Below are 11069 nucleotides of genomic sequence, written 5' to 3'. Positions count from 1 at the left end.
ATTACCAGGGAAAATGCACTTCCACTCAATTCAGCAGCCAAAGGAGTCAGTCAGTCTGTCTGCTACTGCATGTCTCTTCTCACTCTGCCTTGCTTTTCTGCTCTTCTTTCCCTAAAAAGGCTGAATATTGCCAAGCACTTTAAATCTTAACTCATCTAGTCCTCTCCAGGGACACAGCCTGCTTTGGGAGTTGCTTAGGGTTTTTAAGACATATAAATCAAATCCTGGATGTACTGACTGAGGCTGGCACAAAGTTCTGAAGAGTGCTTACTGGAAGAACAATAATCTTTTCCTTATCTTGCTTCTCACAGTTTCTTTCCTATGAACAAGCCTTTTCAGAGATCCCAGGCCAGTTCTGGTCACATACTGTGCACCACAGCTGAGCCCCTTGCTTCAGTAGGAAGTAGGAATGAAGCTGATGTTGTTACATTTTAATTTTGATCATGCAGTCTTCTGTCTCCATTTCTGCAGTTTCTGATTTTTGTGTATCACTGAAATCAGCTTATGCGTCCAAATGCAAGTTTAGGTAAATTCTGCCTGATGGTACTGCCTGTGAAAGACTTCTTAAGATCATACAGAACCCCTACTTCTAGTGACACATCAACAGCTGGCTTTATGTGGGGATGCCCCTGAAGTGTAAGAGCACTCCATTTTCTCTTTCCTCACCCTGATATGCGCTTTTATTTTTTCTTTTGACATCTTTTTGGTTTTCACTTTCCAGAGTTGGTCCATTACAGTAGCAGCAAGAAAATGCCACTGTTGAGAAAATTTACATTAATTTATCCTAATGGAGCCTGGATGAAGCCCTCATGGAGAAGCAGCGCCCCTTTGAAAACTCTTCGTATGCTATGTCTCAGATGCTACATCTATTTTGTACAGTTTAACAGTCCTCAGGAAACTAAATGCTTCATGTCACAGCATTACTACATGGTAACTGTTTAACCCTACTCTCTTTTGGCATGGTCTACTTTCCTTAAGAAGATGCCTAGATCTTGGATCACATTACCCCATCTATGCGAGGGATGCCTATGCCTATGTGCACACCTCAGCAGCTGGCAACCCCAGAGACAACTTAGCTAAGCCAGAGCCTGTTTTGGGGACTTTTCAGGTTAAGTAACTATGAATCTCTTCATTAATGTAATTCATACACTTTTCATCATTTCTGTACATTTATTGCTTTTGATCAAAATCCTCATGTGCCTTTTAAATTTTATGTGACCAATTTGTGTAAGATTGTCAGTGGTCATTTGCTATGAAGAAAATGATTAAAACTGAGTTAAGCCCTTTAATACCTGTCCCAGAATATGCAAACTCTGAAAATATTTTATCTGTCCAGACATTTGTCTTGATCCTGCAGTTAGCTGTTTTAATGGTTTAGATAGCAATTTCATTTTCTGTAAGTACATCATTAGCTATAATAACTCTCAAGATAAATATATACTGTAATTTGCTTACAAACAAAACATACAAATAAACATAAGAGGACAAATACAACTAGCGAAGAAAGTATGGAGGGATCTGCCCTTCACTAATAGGTGGCAAAATCATTGGTAATACTGGGTATCATATTCCAATTAGTTTATATGAGGGAATGTCTTCTTGAAAGAAGCATTTCAGGAAGACAAATATGTTGCTTTAGTAGATGCTGCACAACAGTTCTTTTAGTGCACATTTTCAGGCACCTCAGCTCAAACACTTTTTCCATTTGAATCAGGATCTTGCTTTTTTATTGAACCTCGCTTCGGCAGTAACAAAAGCAAAGAGACTGAACCGACAAGGTGCAAAACAGAGGGAGGTTAGAGCTGGAGTTGTGTCACTCCTAGGACTGCAACTCCACAGGTCTCAAGACACCTTACTGGTTTGCAGTGTACAAATGTTCGTTCAGTCTCCTCTACAACAGTCGCACTGTGAATGGTTCATTCTTCTTTCATTTCATAGGATACTTATAGTAACTTTTTTTCTACTTAGCATTTAGACTCTGGACCATTAGATAGTTTCCCTCTTTCATGTGATTTTGATACTTAAGACTACGTGCAGTTGCATGATAATCTACTTACACTCAATTTTGTGATGGGAGACTATGCAGCACCTAGCACAAACCCAGTCTGACTGATATGCACTTCTACAGTAACATAAATTATAAGAAAAGGCCTGATAGAAGGAGCTGACTGTATGGTACTGAGGTACAGAGTGTAGCTTACATGAAAGACAGGGCTGATTTTCCCTTACTGTTAGTGAAAATGGCAACAATCTACTATCCATTTTGCCATTAAAAATGTTTAATCTTAGCAACTTTAAGTTCTTGCTAAACATTTCTATGCTTTATTTAGAAATAAACTGCCTTCAGGCTTAAAACCAATGGTTTAGGGGAATAAAAGAGGAGTAGTTTGACAGACACAAAGGGTTAGCCATAAGGCAAGGCATTTCTGGTCTTGCACCAAATGATAATTCTAGCACAAGAATGACTAATGCAATGCCTCACTTGCTGGGCTAATGATATCCTGCCTAGTCTGGAGACAGCATGAAATGGTATTGTCCAAATTCTACTTCACACTAAGGTCAGCCAGAATATAATTCTACCAGCAATATTTCCCTGTAGACTTCCAGCCTTTTATAGGATTGATGCTAAGGTTACTCTATAGTTTACAAAGCTTTAAATAGTCTTGTGTCTTCATTGTCCAAGTTCATTATGTATTAAGGCACTAAAGACAGCCTGTGCTCTGTGACTGCCGCAAATGCCAAGGATCCAGTGACAACTGGGTAGAAAAAGAACATCTTGTCATTATGGTTTTAAATTGCGAAATTGACTTGGAAAGTTTCTGGATTTGTTTCGGTTTGCTAATGACATCTCCTCTTTTTTTAAAAAAAAGCATTTTAATTGCCTATTTTGTTTTTAATGTATTTGTCACATTTCAAGGATTAATGACAATGCCTTGGGATGTGTCTCTATGAAATATGTCAGACAGGATTACTGCTGTGCTAACTGTAATGCAAATTATTATCTCTCAGGGGACCTTGAAGAAGGATACTGCCTTAGATACTAGAATCCATATGCTGCAGAAACTACACAAAAAGGACTGTGAGAGTTCAGTTTTGAATGAATTCGGTTGGAAGAAAAGAGCACATGTTATTTTAATTCAAAATTCAGAGAGCTTTAGTAGTATATACATAATAAATCAGACTTGTCTAGAGCACAGACATTTTGGCCTGTGTGCACACAACTGTGGGCAAACAAATAATTACTGTTCTTTAGGATTAGGTTCTGATCTTAGGACACAAGACAAGGTGAACAAATTCAGCAGCTTGAAACTGCCCAAAATGGTGAGTTACTCTTCCGTTTTTTACACGTTTTCTCCTGCTTCCACTTCCAATCCCCATCATGTGCTCCTTCTGCACATCTGAGTGCTGTCTTTGGCACAACTTGGCCCTCTCTGTGAGCCAGTTTAATTTATTACAATGACAGAAAATAACTTTAGCAAAAAATCTTGTGGTTTTGTGCTGGTTTAACGAGTTAGATCATCTCTCAGAAAGGTCTAGTGGGCAACAGACTAAGGAAAAGGTTAAAAACATACAACCATGGAGGAAAGAGAGGAGAGAAAAGAAGTGGGAAGTGTGAGAAGAGGGAGGGCAGCAGAAAACACCTCTGCTTGCGAATGCAGCCAGGCACTGCATCTCCTCAAGTGCCAATGAATCACGACCTTGCACAAACTCTTCTGGTTGCTGCTCATCCTACAGTACCAGATTTAGACCACCCCTGCTCACTCTTCTGGACAGAATGGTGGCATCAAAATTCACAATTCACTATCCTAGCTACTGATCAGTTGCCCGACAGACCTGGTTTAGGTTGTGATAGAAGCTGAATACATATTTTTCATTTCTACCATTACTGATACTTGCCTCCCTGAGACATCCCACTTTCAGTGTGAAAAATACTGCTAAGATCATCTTTGAAGATAATTGCAACTGAAGTATGGATAGTAAATATGAGTGAGATTTCCAATGACCTTCATCAGTCAGGTACTCCTTGAAAATCATGCCCACAGAGCTCCCAGGGGTAAGGGCTTCTGCGCAAGCTCTTCTGAGAGATCACCTGACAGCTATGTGCAAGAGCAGAGTATCTACCATAGATCTATATGCTCTCGTCTTGCTGCCCAGTAATAGAGAGGCTCACACATACATAAAACAGGTGAATTAAACTTAACTTTAAACACTGAAAAGTCATGTGAAACAGGCTGAAGTGGAAGTATTACTGCATTTGTGTTAATAGTGACACAAAACCCTACATAGTGTTTAAAAGGATGCATCAGAATTAAATCATATGGAGGACTGCAGGCCGCTTTGCAAGCAATTAAACCTCAGGGTCAGACAAGGTCAATTTTTCACGTGTATCCAATGAATTAAATTTTTGTTGATTTTATCTTGTATTTTTCTATATCAACTACTAATCTACTTTATGAAGTTTAATAAATTCATAAGCAGCTTTATATGACTGCCAGAGACAGCAGTATCTTGAGTTACTGATCCAGAACTTCTCTTTAAGCTTGATGTCTTGGTGCTTTTCAAAATACCATCTCTTTATGATTGTTCTTTTAGAGTGAATAGAATGTCAAACATCATCCATTAGCAGCGTTGCCCATGCTTTTATATTTTCTGGTTCTTTCTGAATCAGTAATATATGTGCATTATATATTTTAGAATTATTATTGTAACTAGTTGGAAATCTAAAATGCTCCAAGCAGCAAGCTTTGAACAAAAATTGGTCATCAAAGTCCATCAATCTCCCTCTGAAAAAGTCCAAGTATCTTGAAATTGTCTTTCTAACTACAAAATTTTTAGGACAATCTGAAATCCATTAAAAATTTTGTCAGCTTACTCAAGAATTCAGTAACTAACCCTAACAGCTACTGTGAAACTTTCTGGAATGAGCTTTTGTAGACACCTTCCAGCTGGAACCAAAGTTCAACAAACAAAGTAAGCTTTTGCAAACTTGCACGGAGACAACAGAGATGCCGAGCATTGTGTAGAAATGGAAATGACATAGCATTGACTTTTCTCCTCCCTAAATCTGGTCTGGCTATGAATACCACAACCATCACACTGCAATAAATGAAAACACATACCGGTAATAATGTTGTAATCGCAGAGATTCACCTGAGCTCCACAGAAACTTAGGTGTGCTCAACGTTTGTTATTCTTCTAAAATTTATGAGCCATTGTCATGGGTTCAGCAGTAGCAGTCATTTTTCTCCTCCTTAGTAGCTGGTACAGTGCTGTGGTTTTGACTTTCAGCCTGGGAACAGCACTGATAACACCAACGTTTTTAGTTCTTGCCAAGTCATGTTTAGTCTGACCAAGGACTTTCTGAGTCTCATGTTCTGCCAGGGAGGAGGGGAAGCCAGGAGGAAGCAGAGACAGGACACCTGACTCAAACTAATCAAAGAGGTATTCCATATCACAGCACATTATGCCCACTATAAAACTGGAGGCAGTTACACGGAAGGGCTAGATCACTGCTCGGGTCAAGCTTGGTATCAGTCGGCGGGTGGTGAGCGGCTGTATTCTCTTCCCTTGTTATTTCCCTTGTCTTTACTATTATTGGTGGTAGCAGCAGTGGTTTGTGTTGTACCTTAGTTACTGAACTGTTCTTATCTCAACCCATGGGCGTTACATTCTTTCGATTCTCCTCCCTATCCCTCCGGGAGTGGGGGAGAGGAAGCAGGGGGAGTGAGAAAGAGACTGCGTGGCTGACTGAGTTTAAACCACGACAGTTCTTTTTGGTGTCCAACGTGGGGCACGAAGAGTTGAGATAACGACAGATCTGACCAGAGTGTGTCTAATTGTATTTGTGATAAGCATTTATTGTTTTGGATTAATAGTCCCTCATCACAATGCTGATATAGTGGCTCTCAAAGTTGTCGCTCTTGATCTCACAGTTTCAGCATGTCGTACATTACTTAGAGCCGGTATTTGCTGTGCTAGTGTTTCTCAGCTGGGGGCCTTGGGCTGAGGTTCTTGTTTCATTGTACTTTATGGTAATGACTTGTAATGCAATAGAATGATTGATCATGAAACTGATCTGGCTTGTGTTCCCAGTGTGGTCACCACCTTTATACTTTGGGAGGTATGTAATAGAAGTGTTTAACAATTACACGTCTTTTTTCTCCTCCTCAGTGGTCAACCCGTGAAGGAGACATTCCCTCAGAGAAGGAGAGGCTGTGTTATTCTGGCTTTCCTCTGTACCTGTGGTTCAGTTCAAAGAAGCAGCACTGAAGCACAGGGTCATGGCAAGAGTGGTGCACACTTCTGCCTGTTTATTGGTGACTATACATTATGTCTTCTGAGGCAGTAATGAAGTTAGGGCAGGGAAATAATGCCACATAAAAAAATGTATCAGCCATGAGAAAGGTACCTTGAGAAAAGCTGGTGATCAGTTTTGTCTGTAGTCAATAACAAACTTGTAAAATGGTTGAAAGACTCAGCAGAAAAAGTCAATTACCAATATAGTTGCTTTGAAGGTTACAACATCTTATTCTGCTGTTAAAACACAGTAAGACAGAATAACTAGGCTTGGACTTGTCACAGTTTTGTGACCTTTTTACAGTACAACATACCCTCAGGCATTTTTTCCTTCTCAAGCAGCCATTTTTTAGGCTACATCTCTCCCTACCACATGTTCAAGCACAACTGAAAACCACCTATAATTTAATCTAATTAATTAACAAGTACTGACTAACATGATAAACTAAATTTAAAACTGTAAGTACTGGCAAGATCTCCACCATCTGCATAAGTGCTGGCAAAGAGGAGCTTGCCCTGTTCCATCCAAAGGCAGCCTTTCAGAGACAGAAAGGTGCTAATGTGTAGCTCCAATCATAATAATGGGAGCTTCTTAACCAGGCATTTTGGAAAACTTTTCTGTGTACCTGCTGCCTTGGCAGGCAAACCAATAACACCACCTCACTGTGTCCTAACGGTTGGTTCACAGCCTTCCCCTCCAAAAGACTGGCTGCGATGCATGTGGCAGTATAACCTAAGTCTTGTGGCCACACGATTGTGAGCTCCATGTTGTGACAAGACGAAAAATCAAAAGGCTCCATTTCTTTTCTGTGTTCTCTTTGCACGCACTATCAAGGCCATGCATTGTTTTTTCTCTATTTTTATTAAAGTGAAATAGTGCAAGAGGGAAATTGTACATGGGTGTTAGGGGAATTCCCTGATGGAGCCAGTATGCCTCAGTTCCAGTAAATGCAAAGCTGAAAATGCCTGATACAGGGAAAATAAATTCCAGAATAAACAGAAGATAACATTTGTAACTGCAGAGTTAAGCTGACCTTTGTTAGCAAAGCATTTGTACTTAGGGAAGGCTCTCAGCTGCTGAAAATAATGAAATGCATCAGTGATTTTGTTGAAGGAAGGTGAATTTATTTTTCTTGGGGAAACAGGCTTTATCTTTAATATATACAGAACTTGCATTTGTCCACTTCAGTCCACTGTAAAGCCTTCTTTTTCTTACAGTTAGTGTCTCACATCCAAAAACTAAAGGTAAACCCCACAATTCCATACAGGATAGAGTGCTGTGCAAGTGACAGGTTTTTCTACTTTAAAGTGGGCTTTTATTTTTATTTCTAGAGAAGGGAGAGGGTGACCAGGGAAAGCAGCCATTTGTCATAGTTCCAAAATAAACTCTTTGAGATGACTGAAGTGAGATGTGAGATGAATTAAATAAATAACAGATAATGTATTGGGCTTATTTTATTCAGATTAATCCTGAATGCTCCAGTTTTCTCCAATGTTTTCTCCTCTTACCTCCCACTTTACTACAGGCATCTGTACTTTTTCCCCTGAATGTTAGGCCAAAGGAAAACTTGAAATGTATGAACAATAAATATTTGTGAGAAGTAAATACATATTCTGAAAGAAAATCAGACATCTTATATTTAGCTAATGCATGTTTTGTACACAGCTTTGTATTTATTCACGTAATTGGATACTTTGAATTGCAATATACATGTACATGGTACGTGGTACATAATAACATACCATGTACCACATAACATATACATTCTGTACCAGTGCTTTTAACACTAACAGGTGCCAAACCTGGATGTGTCTTGCAAAACTGAACTATCTGCTTACCTTTGGAGACAGAAAGCACTATAAAACATGCGTGTGTGTTTCTCCAGTTACCCAGAAGTATTCTAGGAGGAGAACATCAAATCATGTTCTAAGGAATGGCTGACGAGAAGTAAAATTATTCACATACTTTTACTAAAGATAAAATCATTCACATATGCAGTTAAAGCACAGCTGAGTAACACATGGAGGGAACATGATGACAGAGATACATCAAGGCAACTGATTAATTCCACATAAAAAGTGAGAAAACTGAGAGGGTAAGATAGCCAACTGTTTGAATCTAACTTTAAATTTAAGATGGCTTCCTTTCCTGAGCTTCTGGCAGACTTTTACTTCAACATTTCTGCAAGAAAGGCTGTTAGGGGTTTTTTTCCAGCCAGATGAAATTCTTTTTCTTTTAGAAAAAGTATGCCCATGTATCATTCATACCAGAACAATCTGAATTATAAAAGAGTTGACATTGTAAGTTCTGTTTAGACACTCGGCTTTCAGGTTAGCAAATTCCAGCAATAATGTCTGGGCTTAGACAAAGGCTGTGTATAGCTGTGAATCAGACAAGTTTTTAATAAATTTTTTAGTTAAAAAACAAAAAGGAAAGAAAATAGTGCTAACACTGCTAAGTGTGCTTAGAAGCTGGGTCTTTCCATAATACAGACTACAATTCCCAGCTGCGGTGGCTGAAATGTGGTGGCCCAACATAGGAAGGATGTCCCAATGTAAGAAGGATGTGGGTGTGTTGGACTGAGTCCAGAGGAGGCCACAGAGATGATCAGAGGGCTGGAGCACCTCTGCTATGGAGACAGGCTGAGAGAGCTGGGTTTGTTCAGCCTGGAGAAGAGAAGGCTCAGGGAAGACCTGAGAGCAGCTTCCAGTACTTAAAGGGGATGACAAGAAATCTTGAGCAACCTGGTCTAGTGGAAGGTGTCCCTGCCCATGGCAGGGGGTTGGAACTAGATGAGCTTTAAGGTCCCTTCTAACTCAAAGCAGTCTATAATTCTGTGATTCTATTAAATGTTTTTTGTGCATGTCCAGTAAAAAAAATTTTGTTCTAGGCTTGTATGTGCATACATTTGTGTATAAATAATATAACAAATATTTAAGACAACAGTATCAAACAAAACAAGATGAATATAGGTTGTTTTATCAAAATAATACTAGCAGCACAGGAATATCTAGTTGTTACACAACTGAGAAGAAAAGGGCTGCCACTTTGTAAAGGAACTTGTAGCTTTCTCCTATGCACCCCCTCTGGTGCTCAGCTTAAACTGCCATACAACTACCTCTGCAAGCCTTCCCCTGGGCTCTTCCCTTTCCGTTAAGGACTAGAGACAGGAGGCAACAGTATCAAACGCATTTTATACACACTGTATAAGCTTTGTTACACAAACAGTTTTGGGGTTTTGTTGGTTTGTTTTGTTTTTTTTTTTTTTTTTTTTTTATCATTTCCACTACATTTTAACAATCGGTGTCATAATTTAATGACAGCTGTTTTAACTCTCTTCTACCATTTTCATCTTAAACAAATGAAAGCTTTTTGTATTACATTTACTCGCTTCTTAGCAGGATGCAACAGCCTTTTTCATAAGCATTGCTGTTTGCTCATATAATCTCTTATTGTCATAGAGATGTAAGAACTGTACAGATAATGTTTTCAACTTATTTACCTAATTTACAGCTACTGTTTAGAGAGTTTGTACTGAGTTGTTTAGGAGAAATATTTTTAGTTGAGCTATACTGTCATCTGGTGGTGACCAAAGTTTCTGGTTCAAATTCACACATGATCAAACTGAACAATCTGGATACTGTACAAATGAAGTTATGTTTCTTGTGGCTGCTTGGCAACAGATATTCAGTGTAGTTTCTTTCCCACCAATTCCAACCAAGGTGTCTACCTCTGCAAATCAAGATGATATCCAGAAAAAAAGGCATCCAAACTGAACCTCATGAAAATGTTGCCCCTGAATTCCTCAGTTCTCCTGCAGCCTTCATGAGACAGTGTCACCTAGGTCAAAGTGATCAACATCAAGAGGACAATGAAAGGCACACCTTTGATCTAACACAACGTTTAGAAATAAAGACTTCAGCTTGCTTGCACCTCTGAAGATAATTGGTATCGAACACTCACTGGCTTCTACTGTATATGAAGCTTGAATCTTCACTATTTCTATCCTCTGCAATCATCCCTGCTTGTACAAAGGGCACTACATACGAGCACAAATAATGTGATATCATATGATGACATCAGACAGAACTTGTTTGGATATCAGGCTTCCATTTGTCACACACAACTCCTTTCAACAGTGTTCAGGTTTTGCAGAACCAGTACAACTTCTCTCTTTTGGAGCAAATCCCACAAGGTCACTTCAGGGACTGTATGGCTGTACTGCACCCTTGTGACCTGTGAAGACAGGCTGAGTGTCTGGTTTAAGCCAGCCAGCAAGTACCACACAGCCGGTTGCTCCCCCCAGTCCCCCGTGGGATGGGGAGGAGAATAGGAAGAAGGTAAAACCTGCAGGTTGAGAGATAAACAATTTCATAATTTAAACAAAGTGAAATATAACAATAATATTAGAAATACTAGGAAAAAGAGAGGAAGAGGAATAAAATTCAGGAAAACCAATGCAATTGCTCACCACACACTGACCAATTCCCACCCCACCCTGAGCTGTGATCGTCCCCTCCCACCCAATTCCTCCCAGTTTATATATGAGGCATGACGTGCTGTGGTATGGAATACCCCTTTTGATAGTTAGGGTCAGGTGTCCTGTCTCTGCTTCCTTCCATCTTCTTGTGCCCCTCCTCATTGGCAGAGCATGAGACTGAAAAGTCCTTGATCAGAGGAAGTGCTACTTAGCAACAGGTAAAAAAATAAGTGCGTAATCAGCATTGTTCTCAGACTAAAGAAAAAAAAGGGCACTGCACCAGCTATAAGG

Source organism: Psittacula echo (genome assembly GCF_963264785.1).
Source record: "Psittacula echo genome assembly, chromosome: Z".
NCBI classification, from domain to species: domain Eukaryota; kingdom Metazoa; phylum Chordata; class Aves; order Psittaciformes; family Psittacidae; genus Psittacula; species Psittacula echo.
The sequence above is the reverse complement of the archived record's forward strand: the minus strand, read 5'-3'. Positions refer to the sequence as shown.